The sequence below is a fragment of the Nicotiana tabacum genome, chromosome 12, assembly GCF_000715075.1.
Source record: "Nicotiana tabacum cultivar K326 chromosome 12, ASM71507v2, whole genome shotgun sequence".
Lineage (NCBI taxonomy): Eukaryota > Viridiplantae > Streptophyta > Magnoliopsida > Solanales > Solanaceae > Nicotiana > Nicotiana tabacum.
Genome location: NC_134091.1, coordinates 35,174,584 through 35,186,652, shown reverse-complemented (window position 1 = coordinate 35,186,652; position 12,069 = coordinate 35,174,584). Strand labels below are relative to the sequence as shown.

The 12,069-nt window shown below is 37.6% G+C and overlaps 2 pseudogenes; one reads left to right on the top strand and one right to left on the bottom strand.

Annotated features, from left to right (window-relative positions):
- Positions 1-12,069, top strand: part of LOC107826113 (7-deoxyloganetin glucosyltransferase-like) — a 58,457-nt pseudogene that overhangs the window by 19,086 nt on the left and 27,302 nt on the right.
- On the bottom strand, positions 9,126-11,068 carry LOC107808352 (7-deoxyloganetin glucosyltransferase-like; annotated as a pseudogene).

Genomic DNA, 12,069 nt, shown 5'->3' with positions numbered 1-12,069 from the left:
TTAAGTTAGAAAGTAGGGTGCAAACATCGTAGGTATAACATGGTATAGGTCCTAGACTACCCGAACCATAGCATAATTAGTAGCTGCGTACGGACTCTCGTCACCTCGTACATACGTTGCCCTCCACAAATAGGAGCACGTATTAATCAATTCACCTATGGGGTTAATTCCCTCTTACAAGATTAGAAAAGAGACTTACCTCGTCTCAAGGCCTTCTTTCCGGTCCAAGATTGTGCTCAAACCCTCAATTCAGTTCCAAACGACTCAAAACTAGTCAAATGTTATATATAATAGTCAATACATGTTCAAAAGTTCACATCCTAACTATCAAAGTGATTTTCTAACCCTATTTGAAAAATTCCTAAAATTCACCCCCGGCCCACGTGCCCGGATTCCGAAAATATTTAAATAAAGTTATTACCCATAACCTCATGAACCCAAATATATGATCTTTGCTAAATTCCATAACAAATTTCGTGGTTAAATCCTATTTTTATCAAAACCCTAGGTTTTCACCTAAACCCATGATTTTCACTAATTTACATATTATAATCTACCCATCAACTATGTATTTAACTCACATTCGGTAGAAAATACTTACCTCAATTAGTTGAAGAAAACCCCTCTCTAACTAGCTCCAAAATCGCCCCCAAGAAGTGTAAGAAATAAGCAAAAATGCCTAAGTCCAGTATTAAATAAAGTGGTCTGCCTTCTGCGATATTCGCACCTGCGGTTCCGCTTCTGCGGACCAAATCACGTAGGTGCGGACCAAGGCCAGGCTGTCTTCTCTCACTTTTGCGCTCAGGTGATCGCGCCTACGGACCCCGCACCAGCGGCAAAAAGTGCGCACCTGCGAAGCTGTTCGCTCCTGCGAAGGCTGCCTTCGCACCTGCGCCTTCGTAAGTGCGGTCTCTGGCCCGCTTCTGCGGTCACTGGCCTCTCTTTGCTGGTCCGCTTCTACGGCTCGTGGCTCACACCTGCGAGCTTGCACCTATGGCTGGCCAAGCGCAGGTGCGTTTACACCAGAAACTGAAGCTTCAGCATTTTCCTAAAGCCACAACTTGATCCGAGCCTCGTCCGTTTAACACCCAGGGACCCGCCTGAACGTACCAACAAGTTTGGAATCATAAAACGGACTCGCTCGAACACTCAGAATGCGCAAAACAACATCAAAACTAAGAATCACACCCCAAACCAATTGAATCAAAAATATGAATTTCAAGTTCTTCAATTTACTCCTAACGCGATGAAACGTACTTAAACTACTCGGAATGACACAGAACTTTGTTTGCAAGTCTTAAATGACGTTATAGAACTGTTCCCGGTCTCGAAATCCCATTTGGACCTCGATATCACCAAAACCAACTCCAAAACAAATTTAAAGAACTTCAAAAACCTTCAAAGAGCCAACTTTTACTATTAGGCACCGAAATGCCTCCGGATCATCCACTACCCGATCCGAGCATATGCCCAAGTCCGAAATCATCATACGAACCTATTGGAATCGTCAAATCCCGATTCCAAGGTCGTTTTCTCAAAACGTTGACCGAAGTCAAACTTAGTCTTTTTAGCCAACCTTAAGGAACCAAGTGTTCCGATTTCAACCCGAACTCTTCCAAATCTCGAACTAACCATCCCCGCCAGTCATGAAATAGTAAAAGCACATACAGAGAGCCTTATTTAGGAGAACAGGATTCTAGAAAATAAAACGACCTGTTAGGTCGTTACATTAGCACGATGAGTCAGCTTATGGAAGTTGAGTCACCAATTTGACTTCATTTGGGTGGTACACTACAAGATGCTTTAGTCATTAGCTGCAGAAAAAGTTTCCGACTTTCAAAAACTTCCAAATTTTGCTGAAACTATCAAGATAAACAGGAGATAATGCCCATGGGATAGATCAGCAGTCCAAATCATCAAAATAACAAGTAATTTATTTTGAAAAGAAAAATGTGTGACTGTATGAGATGTTTCCTCCAATATCTTTTTATGTGTGAGCTTTAATTAAACATAGAGATCAACCTTATAGTAGAACAAGATTTTCTCATTAGTGATTAGTGTTAGACCCGATTTCACTTAAATTTTTATTTCTTATACAGGGGTATCTTTCTTTTTAAAAGTTGATCTCTATGTTTATTCTTTTAGGTGATCAAGTTAGACCTTGATATTAAACTTTCACGCATATATATATATATATATATATATATATATATATATATATATATATATATATATATATATATGTACGTATTTTTATCTGTAAGTCATTTACTTTATACATATTTGCTAAATGTTAATTTGAAGAAAAAAAATTAGCTCCACCTTCCAACAAAATTTGTCTAGTTGCATGAATCGCCTCAGCAAGTGACATATGACTTGTGAGATGTGATAAACTAATCAGGCCGTGGAAATAAAATATACTATCGCATTCCATTTTCAAGCTTTCTTGTCCTTTTCCATCGGCTTCTGAATTCTTACATGTTGCATCCTCTTACTCTTTCATAAATTATCTATAAGTTTCTGCATATTCTTCCTCTTGCCAAAACTATACATATAGTTCGTTTCAGTTTGAGCGAACCTAGAGAAATAAAGAAAGAATGGCTTCACTAGTGCTGAACTTGATAAGCCTCATGCCGTTTGCGTACCATATCCTTGCCAATGTCACATCAATCCCATGTTAAAGTTGGCCAAAATCCTGCATCACAAATACTTTCATATAACATTTGTCAACACCGAATACAACCATAGACGCCTTCTTAAGTCCCGAGGCCCCGATGGCCTCAAGAACTTGCCATCTTTCCGTTTCGAGACCATTCCCAATGGCCTTCCCACCATGTGATGCTTAATAATACTTCCTCTGTTCCAACAGTCTTATGCATCATTTCGGATGGTGTCACAAGCTTCACACTCGCTGCTGCACAAGAATTGGGCACCCATCAAGTTTTCTTCTGGACCTTCGCTGCTTGTGGTTTTTTAGGTTATATGCATTACTGCAACCTTCTTGAAAAAGGATACACACCATATACGTGCTTTAATTTTCCATGTTTTAAAATGTTAAGCTTATGTATTATTTTCTTCCCCTCTTTTGAAGTATCGTTTTTGTTAAATTTTCTTCTTCTTCTTGAGAATTCTAGATGAAAGTTACTTGACAAATACTTGGAGATGACCACAGGGCACCATGCCTATTAGATACCCCACCGTGACAAGAACATAAAGAAATACAACTCGTTCCATACTTTTCAATGTTGAGAGACAAAGAGGAACCAGAAGTGAAGTTACTCATAAATTTGACACATGTTTTACTTAGTTACCTGATGTGTGGCTATAATTCCATAGTTTCGTGCATTATGTGCCTTGCATTTTACATGCTTTAATGATAAATTACACTTTATTTGTGCATAATGAAGTCTATTTTATGTGTAGGTGAATTGGAGATGAAAGTAGAGCAAAATGGATACTTAAACGTTGAAAGTGTGCTCGAGAACAATGAAAAGGAGAGACCTGGCGAGGCCAGCCAAAGGCCAGGTTGGACTAGGCTTTAGCCTGGCGAGGCCAGCCTAAGGCCAGGCTGAACCAGGCTTTAGCCTGGCGAGGCCAGCCAACTTCCAGGCGTTAGGCTGGCGACGCCAGGCCTGAGGCCAAGTCCAATCCGAGTTTTGAAGACTTAATTCGTTCCGAGTTTGACTAAGACTCGGCCCACATGTTTAGGGTTTCTTCTACACATATAAATAGACCTAAAATACCACTTGGAAGGAGGTTTTTCAGCAGCCACGTTTTTGGGCAGCTAGAGGCAAGGAGAGCTGGTGGAATCACCTCTTGGGAGTTAGAATCATCTATTTCTATATCTTTTCATCTTTACTCTGTATTTTAATTATGCAAAATATTTGGGATATTGTTACTATGAGTATAAGTAGCTAACTTTCTAATCTAGGGTTTTGATGGAACCTATTGAAGGATGATTTTCTTGTTATGTTAATATAGATTTGCCGTAGTATTTTCTCTATTTGTTCAACTATATTATTCTTGTGATTGATTGAAAGGCCTTCAATTAGCTGTGCCTATTTAGTATATATTACTCGGGAGAGAGTGCATATTTAGGTAGTTGTTGAACAACATCACTCCTAAACGTATATGAGGGATCAATACGGAGGTTTAAAGGTGGGTTTAGGGATAACGAAACCTTGGTGCGATCTAAGTGAGTTGTGCTTAATGCTAGCTAGCGTAATTCGGGGGAATATGTCTAGTAATTGTGGTAATTACTCTGGAGAGAGTTACGACAGTTAAAGTGCTCATGATCGGTAGAGAAGACTTAGGCAAACTTGTAGAAAACGTAGCGGAAAAGATTCCGACAATAGGGGAAATCACAACCTTAGGTCATTTCAATTCTTGTTTACAATCCGTTCGTAGTTAGTTGTTAATTATTATATTTTTATTACGTAATATTTAGTTAGTAAAAAAACCAACTTGTTACTTAAATCCTTCTGAAGATTGATTGTGTGAATTTGTGCGAGTCTAGTAGCTGTATTTGATAGGTTAATTCCTTGTAGGATTCGACTCCGAACTTATTAGCCGGAATATATTTGCAATGACCGCTTAGTCCTTTTATAAGGTATAGTTGGGCGTGATCAAATTTTGACGCCGTTGCCGGAAAACTAACGGTGTAGATGTAGGTGTACACATTGCTAGGTTGCAAGTTTGAACTTTTTTTTTTCTTGTATTTGAATTTTTTATTTATTTTTGTTTTACTTGTTGATTTTAGAAACATGGCATCTTGGAATTATGACAGTTTTGATGTTGGTAATTCTACTATTGATCCTCCTTATGCATATTGTGGAGGAAACCGCCCATGACAAAATTATCAAAATATTCCTGAGAGCGAGTTATTTGTACCAACTCAATCTTATCTGTGGAATGTGTGTGATATGTGTGGTGGTCAAGATGGTTACTTTCATGGTTGTGCTTATATATCTTATCCTCCCCCAACCCCTTACTTTGATAGTTCTACATTTTCATGTGAAGTGAATAAGAACAAAGAATCTTGGGAAGCTGACCTGAAGGAGATCAAAGATATATTAAAGGGTCTCATGGATCAATATGCTGAGAAATTACTGCAGATACAAAGGCAAGAGACAACTATTCACAACTTGGAGGTTCAAGCTAATAAACTAATTGAACCTTGTAAAGTGCAACAAGCTTACATTGCGGATAATAACCAAGAAGAGCATGAATGGGCTGCAGAAATTGCCATTATAATGGAGGAGTTGAGAGTAGAATTTGACCAAATCAACCAACTAGAATTTGATGATGCCGATGTTATAGAAGAGATACTAGAGTCAAGCAAGGACATTGAAGATACATATTTAGTTGACTCTAGTGTCATTAGTGTTGAGGATGTAGACAGTCTCAATGCTCATGTAGTTGAACGCATTGGTCCACACTTCAAGTATTTTTCCACATTGTTTTTGGATGATGATATAGAAATAGAGTCATCTGAGCCACTTTAGGAGTCAAGGAATGAGGAACAAGGCGCCTACATTCTGAAATGCTTCTTGCCAGAAAGTCGGGAATACACATCTCATCTAAAGGCCAAGAAGTGCAGAATACTACATTATTTTATTGGGCCAGTCAGATTCATTCCACCACCCCAGGAGCATGATCATAGAGCAGAATCAAAACTTGGGGTCCAATTCATATGTTCAAAGTGGAGGCAGAAAGTGATTCGTGTCGTGCCAAGACATTAAATCAAGCGCTTGTTAGGAGGAAATCCAGCTTTACTGTTTTATTTTATTTTTTATTTTTATTTATTATTTTTGTAGTGTCGATTTTTGCTTTTCTAGGAGCATGGAAAGCAAAGCTATTGGAAGGATGCAACAGCAAACCAGATGGTTGGAACTAAGTGTGAGGTACCCGTACAAAGGACCAAGCCTGGGAGAAGTCTGAGTACCACATGAGTTGCTAGTGCTTCGGCCTTTGGCCCACCACAGAGTCTCTTTTACCCTCTTATTAGTTATGGTGTGCATTGGGGACAATGTACAATTTTAAGTGTGGGGTGAGGAGATTGTCTAGGTGACTTTTTATGCTATTTTAATTATGTTAGTTTAATTGATTTTTTTGTTTTTAGAGAACAGAAATAGAAAAGATTGGACTTTTCCTGATGATGGATATATTAGACAATTTTCTTGAGGGATTTAAGTCAAAAGAAAAAAGATAAAAAGATTTTCTTTTGTTAGGTAGTGTAGCAATTCCCCCTTGGTTTTTCTTTGTACCGCGGTTCTTTTTCAAGGGTTTTATTTGAACCGGGTGTAGTTAGTTTTATTTGTTTTTAGGAATAGGAACCATTGTGCCATGAATTGAATTGAAGCAATATCTCTTAGCTTTGTTATGCCTTGAGAATAGTTAGTACTATGATTGTGACGCTTAGGCTCGGGTTTTGACTCTCGCATAAGTACCTTAAATAGTAGATTCTTAATTTTGCTTAACTGTTTTGACTGAAGCGTCGCGATGAAACCAATTCTGAGTGAGTTATGTGCCATGTCTGTGTGAGGTTTTGTATGTATTCTATGCATTGCATTTGATGTCTAGAACTTGCCCCGTGTGTTTGCAAAGCGAAATAGTAGTATTGTTCAGTCTAGGAAGTGATATAGGCGTTTCTTTATTAAGTTAGATATATAAAGTTTACCCACCTAAATGTAATGTACCGTAGTTAACCCCGTTGAGCCTATAATCTTGTTTCTTTGGTAACCACATTACAAGTCGTACTCCTTTGTTTTAATCGACCATATATTTGAACCTTTTCACCTCTCATGAGCACTTGAATTGTTATGAACTTTGTAAAAGTTAAAGTGTGGGGTGGTTGGTTCGGCTTTGGTGTGGAACTAATGAAATAAGGAGAAAGGTGCATTGTTTTGAAAAAGTAAGAGCCACTTGAATTGAAAAAGAAAGAAAAGAAAAATTAGTTGTATTGTTGTGAAAAATATCCCTTGATAGTGGTGACTCTTGATGTAATTGTGCTTAAAGAAATATGGAGTTAATATATATTGAGGTGAAGGTGGAGTTATGATTTGACATAAGTATGGGATGTGTGTTAAAGTATATGTATTAAAGTGCTTAAGGGAGGTGTAGTCACTCATATCCAAATGTATCCTACCCGACCCGCAGCCTACACTACAACCAATAAAAGTCCTACTTGATCTTAGATTGAATGAACTCGATTAGTAGAGTATTACACTACGGGCAAGCCTATGGTGCATCTTTTGTAGCATATGAATGTTATTTCTGAGAGCGAGTGAATTCTTCCTATATTGAGTTCCTACGGTCTTAAAATTCATTGTGTGTGGAACTAATCTCTTTGATTGGGTGAGGGCACATGATTCATAAAGAAAAGGTAATGTTGTTGACATCCATATCAGAGTAAGTAAGTGAATTGTGAATAAGGCATGGTATTTGTGAGTCGAATCTTGAGGCGAGGATGTCACACGTGTGTGCTTAAACTATTTTAAAAATTCTTGGTGTAATGAGTTAGGAGAATTGCTTAAAAAGGCCGTATCAATAAGTGTAGTTTGATTGCTCGAGGACGAGCAATGTTTAAGTGTGAGGTATTGATGTGTGGCTATAATTTCATAGTTTCGTACATTATGTGCCTTGCATTTTACATGCTTTAATGATAAATTATACTTTATTTGTGCATAATGGAGTCTATTTTATGTGTAGGTGAATTGGAGATGAAAGTTGAGCAAAATGGATACTTAAACGTTGAAAGTGTGCTCGAGAACAGTGAAAAGGAGAGACCTGGCGAGGCCAGCCAAAGGCCAGGCTGGACCAGGCTTTAGCCTAGCGAGGCCAGCCTAAGGCCAGGCTGGACCAGGCTTTAGCCTGGCAAGGCCAGCCAAATTCCAGGCGTTAGGCTGGACCAGGCTTTAGCCTGGCGAGGCCAGCCAAATTCCAGGCATTAGGCTGGCGACGCCAAGCCTGAGGCCAAGTCCAATCCGAGTTTTGAAGACTTAATTCGTTCCGGGTTTGACTAGGCCCACACGTTTAGAGTTTATTCTACACATATAAATAGACCTAAAAATACCACTTGGAAGGAGGTTTTTCAGCAGCCACGTTTTTGGGCAGCTAGAGGCAAGGAGAGCTGGTGGAATCACCTCTTGGGAGTTAGAATCATCTATTTCTACATCTTTTCATCTTTACTCTGTATTCTAATTATGCAAAATATTTGGGATATTGTTACTATGAGTATGAGTAACTAACTTTCTAATCTAGGGTTTTGATGGAACCTATTGAAGGATAATTTTCTTGTTATGTTAATATAGATTTGCCGTAGTATTTTCTCTATTTGTTCAGCTATATTATTCTTGTGGTTGATTAAAGGGCTCTTAATTAGCTGTGCCTATTTAGTATGTATTACTCGGGAGAGAGTGCATATTTAGGTAGTTGTTGAACAACATCACTCCTAAACGTATATGAGGGATCAATGCGGAGGTTTAAAGGTGGGTTTAGGGATAACGAAACCTTGGTGCGATCTGAGTGAGCTGTGCTTAATGCTAGCTAGCGTAATTTGGGAGAATATGTCTAGTAAATTGTGGTAATTACTCGGGAGAGAGTTACGACAGTTAGAGTACTCATGGTCGATAAAGAAGACTTAGGCAAATTTGTAGAAAACGTAGCGGAAAAGATTCCGACAATAGGGGAAATCACAACTCTAGACCTCCATAGTCTTGTATAGAATTTCATTCATGTTAGTTGATAATTTTACCGGTTTATAATATTTGCTAGTTAATTAGTAGAAATAAAAATCAAATCTTTATAACTAGAAAATTATTCGAACTTGTGTTTCTTTGCAATATCGAACAGTTGTAGCTAAGCCTTAGTTCTCTGTGGGATTCGACTCCGGACTTGTAAACCGGATTATATTTGTAACGACCGCTTAGTCCTTTTTATAAGGCATAGTTGGGCGTGATCATTACCGTAACCCTTACATTTACACTATGCGATTTACCCTTATATTTGATTTATTTTCAAGTCACTGTCATAAAACTAACCGGAGACGGACTAATGTACCGAAATGACTAGAAGTAGACGGCTTATGGAAGCTGATTAGCTGAAATCAGAAAAATTAACTCCATTTGGGACATACAACATGATTTTAACATGTCAAGAAAGAAGAACCCTCGCGCAATAGCACATGGCTAACCAACTTGTCAAAATTCAAATAAGACGATCCATCCGGAGAAGAGATATTTTCTTCTGTCAACTTCTTCCACTTCAATGCATTTTCTTTCATCTCTATACCTTTTTCTCCGATCATCAGCTCTTTAACAAGTTCTTCTATCACTTTCCTCTTCACATTGCTATCAATTTCCATTCCTACACCCAAGCAATTACAAATAAACCAACAATTTGTTTGTTGATCTGCAAAGAAAGGCCAACACAACATTGGCACACCAAATGATATACTTTCAAAGTCGAATTCCATCCACAGTGCGTTAAAAATCCTCCTATTGACGGGTGACTTAAAACTTGTTCTTGAGGGCACCAACCACCTAGTAAACCTCTTTCCTTAGTCTCCCCGAGAAATTCAGGAGGCAAAATGACAGAATCACCCTTGACTATATCCGATCTAATAATCCACAAAAAATTCAATTTGGTATTAGCAAGTCCCCATGCAAACTCAACTAGCTGCTCGGGGGTCAATACAGTAATACTTCCAAAATTCACATATACAACTGAATTTGGTTTTTTAGTATTAAGCCATTGGAGACAGTGAGTATCTTCTTTCCATAGATTTGATCCAATTGATTTCAAATCTTCGTCTTGAGTTAAATTATTTAAGAAAGAGTGAAAGGGTCCAAGAGTATAAACCGCTGGGAACATGGTCGAAATAGGCTTCAGAACATCAATTTCTAGTGCATCGAAAGTGTTCAAAATGAGTGCTGAGGCTTTAGGAATTTTGTCCAAGATTTCTTCCATTATAAATTTGATTACCATATAGCTAGGTTCGTCGACTGTGGCTCTAATGAAGCTTGGCAGATTTTTAAGACGGATGCCTTCCATGCCTGGTATCCAATCTATAGTGGTGTCTAAATGGCCGCTGGTCAAATAACTATGATCTGAAATTAAACCAATAAAAAGAAACTGCAACTAATTTCCATATTGAAAAAAACTGGGAAAGAAAAACTACAACTATCTTCCAGATATTTATAGCTGGATAGCTAAAGAATAATGTTTCATTTCAAAAAGAACTGGAAAAGACTATTAGACTAACGTAATAGTTAGTACAAAAAGTTCAAATGGTGTGACTAATTGTCATTGAATTGTACTCCAATTAAGTTCGTATTTCCACAAAACATTGAAAATATGAAACTAGCCCTCGTAAACATAAGGAAAATATCCACATGGGTTCTCCAAATTGTTGAAGGAATTAAAAAGGAAAAAAAAAAGAGAAGTTGTACAAGGGATGATATGAAGTACTAATATTTCAGAGTATTTAGCTTTTATGCACTGCTCAGTAGAAAAAGATTTTATCCTATCAGCTAATGGTGTAAATAGGTTGGTTGGTTCGGATTTTTTAATTACCAAACCAATCTAATGGTGTCGGATTTTTAAATTTATAAACCAGTCAAACCAACAAAGTAGGATTTTTTACTCTCGGGTTTTTCAATCACAATTTTAGGGTTTAGTAGGATTTTTTAATCTCGGGTTTTTCAATCACGATTTTCGGGTTTAACTCAGATTATCGATTTGGTACGGTTTATCGGTTTTCTTTGTACACCCCTACAATTAGATATGTAAACGAAAACTACGTGTAACTATCCATAAAAAATGAAACTATTTAAACGAAAACTACGTGTAACTATCCATAAAAAATGAAACTATTTAAAGCATTCTAATTTTGCTTTCATACCTTTTAGTGGACAATAACCTTCTTCCACAAGTTTAGGATACTGTAAGAAAGCCCATAAGGCACAACCACTAGCAGTCCAAAAGGCAACATTAGGAATACCTAATTCCTTAGAAACTTCATGAGTGAAGCTCATGCCAGCATCAGAAACTATGCAACTAACAGGAGGAAAATTATTGTGGTTTGTGGGTTCAAGCGAGCTTGTTCACTTATATAGAACAGCCAATACACTCGGTTGCGTATTGAAAATATTAAGTAACTACTCCTATCATGTTAAGTAGTACAGTAAAAGTTAACTACAGTAGATTGTTCAAAGGCAGCATAGGTATGTGACTTGAAAAAGATTATAATGTAAACTTTAGATATCAAGGTTTAAATTTGAATAGACAAAAAAAATATTAGGTAATTTCTTTACATCTATCTAAGCTTGTTTGGTAGAGTTTTCTTTATCCGTTTTGGTGGGAGATAGCAAACACTCCGTACAATAGTCGAGATACATGCAAGTTGGCACAAGTGCACCACCATTGAAAGAAAGTTACATGTCACAGGCTATGGAGAAAATTTTTATTAAACAGTAATCAAATAGTCCAGAGCATAAAATTGACCTTTTGCTTTTTACATTTTCCATAATATTAAGTTTACATAACACAGGTTTAAATTTCAACTAATCAAAGCTTAACTTCCGGTCAGATCCGGATTGCTCTGCTCGTGTATGAATCTATAAATCAATTTTTGCTTTTACATTTTCCATAATATTAAGCAAGATATATTAAAAAAAAAAAGGAGTTATTATGTAATCATTTGAGTGCATACCTGGTGATTTTATTATTAAGTCGTGATTGTGCAGAAAAGAGTCAACTTCGTACAATTATTTTTTTAGTCATAATCACTTTGGCGGCATCATCATTTTTTTTTCTTTTCTGGAGCATCATTTCTTTACCAATGCACAACGTTAACAAACAAAAGAGTAAATATATTATATTGTATACGGGTAAACCGAGTCTAATGAACATTCCGATTTTCCAGCCAGGCAAACGAAGCAAGGACATGACTGCAAGGAATCGGAATCGAAGCCAGGAGCCTCTCGTATCAAGGCCCGAGCAAAACACCTTCTCTCGGAGCCATCGAGACCACGCCCCCCGGGTCCGGTTCGAGTTTCAAGACCTAGG